This window comes from Taeniopygia guttata, chromosome 3 (genome assembly GCF_048771995.1).
Source record: "Taeniopygia guttata chromosome 3, bTaeGut7.mat, whole genome shotgun sequence".
NCBI lineage: Eukaryota > Metazoa > Chordata > Aves > Passeriformes > Estrildidae > Taeniopygia > Taeniopygia guttata.
Genome location: NC_133027.1, coordinates 35,106,041 through 35,112,266, shown reverse-complemented (window position 1 = coordinate 35,112,266; position 6,226 = coordinate 35,106,041). Strand labels below are relative to the sequence as shown.

At 37.9% G+C, this 6,226-nt stretch overlaps 1 long non-coding RNA gene across 2 annotated transcripts; it reads left to right on the top strand.

Annotated features, from left to right (window-relative positions):
- The first annotated feature begins 221 nt into the window (after window positions 1-221).
- Window positions 222-5,827, top strand: LOC140683677 (uncharacterized). 2 transcript variants are annotated; one of them, XR_012054942.1, is made up of 4 exons: window positions 222-685; window positions 2,975-3,099; window positions 5,202-5,332; window positions 5,655-5,827. It is a non-coding gene; the product is annotated as an uncharacterized lncRNA (long non-coding RNA). The 2 variants fall into 2 exon arrangements; XR_012054941.1 differs by having other exon boundaries at window positions 2,975-5,332.
- Window positions 5,828-6,226: the final 399 nt, after the last annotated feature.

Sequence of the window (6,226 nt, the reverse complement as noted above, 5' to 3'; positions counted from 1 at the left end):
TCTACATGGTTTTACATAATTTGTAGTATTTGAGCATCTTCCAGATAGTTGCTTTTTATTTTAAGTAATTTTCCACATTCTATGATATAAATACCTTTGTGTGTTTTCAGGTGGTTTTTTTTTTATATTTTTCTATTTTAGTATGAACGTGCTGTAAATTCAAGTCCAGTAGGTGTTACATTTAGATGTGAGACATCAGTTAAAAAGCTGCCAAGGTGGAATTTGAGTCTGTGGCCCTGGTAACAGTTTCTTGCTGAGCTGAGGATACAACATCATGGCAAAGGTGGTTTGGGATAGGTAGGTAATTCCCTTATCAGATAACTTAAACCAATCTCTTGAAGTGCTTTGTGTAACAGGACCTGAACTTGAACTGAACTTTGATTCCTGTTAAGGAGCCCTTGTGGTGAGAAGGCCCCTGGGAAATTGCATCCATACTGACCTAAGTTTTCCAGATGACTCTGTTCTTTACCAAAAGCTGTTTCTTCAGTAAGCTGATGAAATCTGTTCTGGAGGAATGCTGGCCACACACTACTAGAACATAATCCAGATTCATGTATGCACATTAATGGTGAATACTCTTTATCTGAAGTCCTCCCTTCTGCTTTCTCATGGATTCAGTTTGACATCTGAGAACAAAACACACAGGAAGCCTTTCGTTTCCCTATTGTTATGAAATTGATGACAGGTAAGTTTTCAGTGTAGCATATATTACTTGGGGAGAAAGTTTATATTTTAGGATTATGGCTCATGATAATTGAAACAAAACATCTCAGCACTTGAGAAAATAACATGCCTAGCCCTGAAAAAGGAAATAAGAGACTATCCAAATGCAGATATTTTTCAATGAAGTACAACATTCTATTCATCATTTGAAAGAAATAATCCAGTACTTTTTCTTTCAACATGTACTTTTCAATATGTTCTTTTTTTACTTTTTATTTTGCCTGCTGTGTATACTGGTTTCAAGGGTTTTCACAGAGATATGTATGTGCAAAACCTCAACTGTTGAAAGTTGTTACTTCTGGAGCAGACCATTAATATTCCTGATGGATGTGAATAGACTGATGGGGGAAGTTCTAACACAGCAGAACTTCTTGATGATGATGTTGTTCCTTTATACATATGAATGCTGTAGTCAACTCCTTATTAAGGGGGATAACTAGATTGGTTTTATATAACTTGCAGCTCTAAGACAGCAAATATTCCTTTTAAAAAAATCTCTGAGGCTTTTTGCCTGCAGTGGCTGAACATGAAAGAAAAATAATCAATCTTCACAAAAATTTTTGAAGAGATCAATCTGAATGTTTAGCTTTAAGCAAGAGAGCAAAACAAGTGATATGCTCAAAATCACAGAGTGGCAAAATCTGAAATCAAGACCCAATCTGGGTTAAATGACTGTGCTGACACCCCGCTAGTCCTCTCTTAGAGAAGAGAGAAAAGATTTACAAACTTGGTGGATATTCAAAATTAGTTTTAATCTCAAGTTCCAAAATTTGACATCTCAAAAAATTTCCAGGTTTGAGCCTTCTTGCCTTGCAGTGTGAAGAAAGAATGAACGGGGATCTGTATGAACAGAAATGATTTTGTTGTAGGGTCTGTCTGTTGCTCTGCTGGTCTATAAATGGCAATAACTTTTCTGTGATCATGTTTCAGTGCCCTACTGACAAGTGAAAATGTGCACAAGTCGTGAAGTTTATTGCAAGTACAAATGAACAACTGTAGAGAGATTTTTCATTGCGCCCTGCCACAACTAAAACACAGAATTAATTGGGTGCAGATGCTGAACAAATGGTTTGAATTTTGTTGCAGAAGGTGATACTAGTGACTGCTGACATGGGGAATAACCGCAGTGTCTGCTGGACTGAACATTGCTTGAACAAAAGTTCAGACTGATGGGTTTTTTTCCATTTTGGATCTACTTCATTAGCAAGGTAGCGAGGCAAGAGGATCTCATATGCCTGGGGCTGTGCCACAGTCACTTTTCTCATATCCTCTAGCTATCAAAACTTGAAAGATAAAAACAAAATGGCTTTTGTTCAGCATTATGTGACATACTATTTATCCTAGAGGGCTTCTCTGGTGTTGACATACTGTCTTGAGAGCTTCATCAATACATACTGTAAGCTATTACCATAATGTCCACAGGCTTTGAAATACTCAAAGAATTTGTACAGATAATATATTGATATCAAAGCTTCTTTCAAGCCTAATTTCCAAAAGAATCAGGTATTGTTGGTTATATGGTATCAAAACTGTACAAGAACGTTATATGTTTGCCAGAAGTAGCAAACAGTTTTTTGGAAACAAACATTTTCCTTACATCCACACTTGATCACATTTGCCTGAAAAATTAATTTTAACATAATATCACAACAATAATTCCTATTGGACAAAGCATATCAGAGGGAGAGAAATAGAAGCTGGGAAAATAACTGGGAAGGAATCAAACTAAAAAACTTTCTCAGCATCTTCTGGGTTAGGCAAGTTCTTTCAATAACATTCAATGCACAAGCAAACCTGCTTCATCTCACATATAGGAAAGCAACTCTCAGGCTGGCAAAATAAATTTCCATCATGGTATACCTCTTCTTTGTGTAGTGGCATATGAGATATCCTATGCCTCAGCATACATCAGGTGGAGGAACTACAACTTACAAAGCCTCTACTGAATTAGTGTAAATATATGCAACATGCAAACCAGGAAAGAAGTATAATGGGAGAAACAAAATAGTTACAAATGTTAAGGGCATATGAACACTGAAAGAAGTTAATTGAAAACTGACAGGATCTGATACAATCATGAGAAAAGAAAGAATAAGAGAATAAAATGGAAACATCAGGGTAAAAAGAGAACATATTTTAGAAGAAAGGTACAGATATAGATAAATATATCAAAAGGACACTTACTCCTTCTCATTAGGAATGTGCCCTGGAGTACAACTACGAGCTAGTGATGCTTTTAATTCTTTCTAAGGCATTGAAAATTCTGTGGGATGGAGAGACATGGTGAATTGTTGAAATACTACCTCATGTTAACCTGCACTGATTCAAAACAAGCCATCCAAGCTGAAAGGAAAAGACTGCTCATCACTGAAAGCTGTAAGTGGCCGCATGTGCGCTCATCTGATGGAAGAAAAGCATGCCCTATGCTTCTGTAGGATTCATGGCCAAGAGTAATACTAAGTGTCAGAGTACCACTATGATTGCAGGGTACTCTGGCATTTTCATAGCAGCAAAAGGAGTAACCTCATTTAGGACTCATGGCTCAGGGACCCATTGGCTCAGGACACATTCCTAGGAACGAAAACAGGCAAATACTCATCATGCTAGGTTATTTTTTCCCCCGTTTTATCAGCCTCTGGAGACTAAACTGCTGAAAGTGCTGCTGGTCAAACTGGCAGACAAGGGGGCTAATGGCCTTCTGCCATGGTAGCTGGTGGGATCCAAATGAACATATGATGATGGCATGGCAATGGTTTCCAGCTCTGTGAAGAAAAGCTCCTGCTGATTTGGAAGTTCTCCTTGATGAGCACCACATGTCTATACTGAACTTTCTCTTCTATTTATTTTAAATTTCCTATGAAAGTAATTTCTATGTGAAGAAATAAGGAAACTACGTGCTTAGAAAAAAAAATCAAACTGTAGTGCTTAGAAGTATGTTTATTCAACTGTGAAGTTCACCGCTGAAATAGGGATTGACAGACGTTAGCCATATTTTATCACTACTCTCATGAATGCCAGGACTAGAAATGCTCAGGAGAGGCCAATGCCAACAGTAATCTGAGCCATCAGCCCTCAGCTGAACATGTACTGAGAAGATTTATTCTTGCTTTTCTTTCATTGTGCTTATTCCAGACTTCCCACAGCAGGCCTTATTGAAAAATATTCCAAATTTCAGTGATAGTTTAAGTAACTGACAGATGGAACAAATTTCACCAAGATCTTTATTAAGGAAGAGGACACCTGAGATAGGATTTAGGAGAGATGCAGGTGATTCTCTCTGATACTACAATCCCCAACACCTTCTGTCAGCTTGCAGCTGAAGCTGGACATGTTTGCTCTGTATTTGCAATCCAGTCTTTGACTTTCTAAGCAGCCAGTTCCCTGTCCAGAACAACTTTCTTTGTGCTAATAGTAATTATGGAGCAAGTATTCCATGCCTAAAACCTAAGGAGAGGCCAAACTAGAGCAGCTTTCTTCTGTCTGCCTTGCTTGTAGGTGTGGCTGCAGTATGTGAGGGAAAAAGGGCGCAGGTGCCCCAGGGTGGTCTCATGCACAACATGCAGCAGCAATGGGCTTTGTCCTCAGGCTGCCACTGTGTCCCTTTAATGCAGCAATCCAGCCCATGCACTTCTCTGCCTGCTTGAGAGATATTTTTTTCAGATGAGGGTGAGAGTTGCAAGGCAAAGCTGTTTCAGGTCAGGAGGAAGCTTCCCCTCTGTTACTACGTCCCTTTGCCTATAAATAATATGACATTCATTTAACATGTGAACTGTAAAATGCTCTTTAATCTCACCAGATGAGGATTAGCTGAATAACCTACTAGCTTCATGGTAAGGAAAGTATCTAGGAATGGTTCTTAATAGAAGGGATTTTTCAGTTTTATATCTCTTCATGACCTATCCCTGCTAACTTCACATGAACACATACACATAGAGCCATCTGATCAACACTCTTGATTATTACTTTGATTAAAATCTTGAGAAAAGTAGAAAGGCTTAAAGATTCTCTCCCAGTCAGTGTTGTGTTTAGCTGCAGTCTGTGTGTAGTCTGTCCATATTTTTGTCACATAATGTTCTGCCTCTGATAAAATAGACACAGCTCATCTGATTGATTATGGGATGTAGTTGCACATAATGTTGCTATAATTGTGTACATTGAACCAGTAACACACAGAATAATATACAAATATGTTTTTGTTAAAGGAATTTGCAAATAAATTCTGTTAATAGACAGCAAATGCAGGTAAAATTCATTGAAATAGTGATTTATTGCAATTTTGAATATATTTATATGCATATGTAGAGAGAATCTGTGATGTTATGAAAGAGGGAGAAATAATTCAGTGGATTTTTTGTTTCTATGCAAACAAAATCTGTACTCAAGCTTTGGAGGCAGGGAAAAAAAGAGAAAAAAAGAGCAGAACATCTGTGATTTCCAGAAGTGCCTTGATGTATCAGTTCTGATTTACTGCAACTTAGAGGGAAGGTTGGAGACATTCTCTTCCCACTGGGGAGTGCTGAATGGAATTGCTGTGGAATACTGCTTCGTCAGTACTCAGGAGAGTGATGTTCACTACCACTGGTTGAGAGATGTTGCTTCTCCTTGAGAGGTAAGACTGCATGCTCTCTGGGAATCTTTCTACTCTGGAACATTAGCTTTGATCCAGATTTTATGAAAATCTGTTTAATAGCAGTGCAGAGAATGAGTTGCAGAACCATTTATAACAGCCAAAATAATTCAGTCGTGACAATTCAGTCGTGACCTCTTTGTGTTCCCATAAAACTGTTTTTCCCTCAGCATCAGGAGATGAGTCAGCAGTAGTGATAACAAGAGTTAGAGAAATACTGGAAAAAACAACTGTCCCAGTACTTTGGCAGTGAAAAATTAAGCTTCAAAGTGATTTCTTAATGGAACATTTTTTCTCTCTCCAGGACACCAAGCTGACGGAGTATATTAAAGAAAGAAGAAAAAGAGGGAGAGAATGAAAACAGGACTTGGATGATATTTCTCAGTGTCTGCCAATATCTAACATGCTTTTGGAAAAGTTGTGTAACACAACCTACTACGAGGGTCCTGTTTGAATAGAGGCTAGTAATCCTTTCTATTTGGTGCTCTGCTTGTGGTTTTGTGGAACTGACCTACAGAGCGTCATTTTTTGCCTGGTGAAAGAGGCTGTATTTTTTCTTAAGCCTATAGGGATCAGGAAGTTGTCCTCTGAATGCATTCCTGACTAGAATTTGCCATCAATTTATCAGCAGCTCTATTATTCTTAAGCCTATAGGACACTTTGAGTGATGGAAAACCTTGAATGTTCTTTTGTGAAGGAGAGTGTTTGTCTCCAGTGATCAAACATACAGGTAGAATATCAGGGAACTTGCAATATGAAGTGCTATGTTTGAAATAATTTAAACAAGGACTGTTGCAAAGGGTTGTTTTTCCTGATTTGCAGTGTTTTCAATATAATTTCTTTAAATATTTCAATCTACTCTGCATGACAAATTAA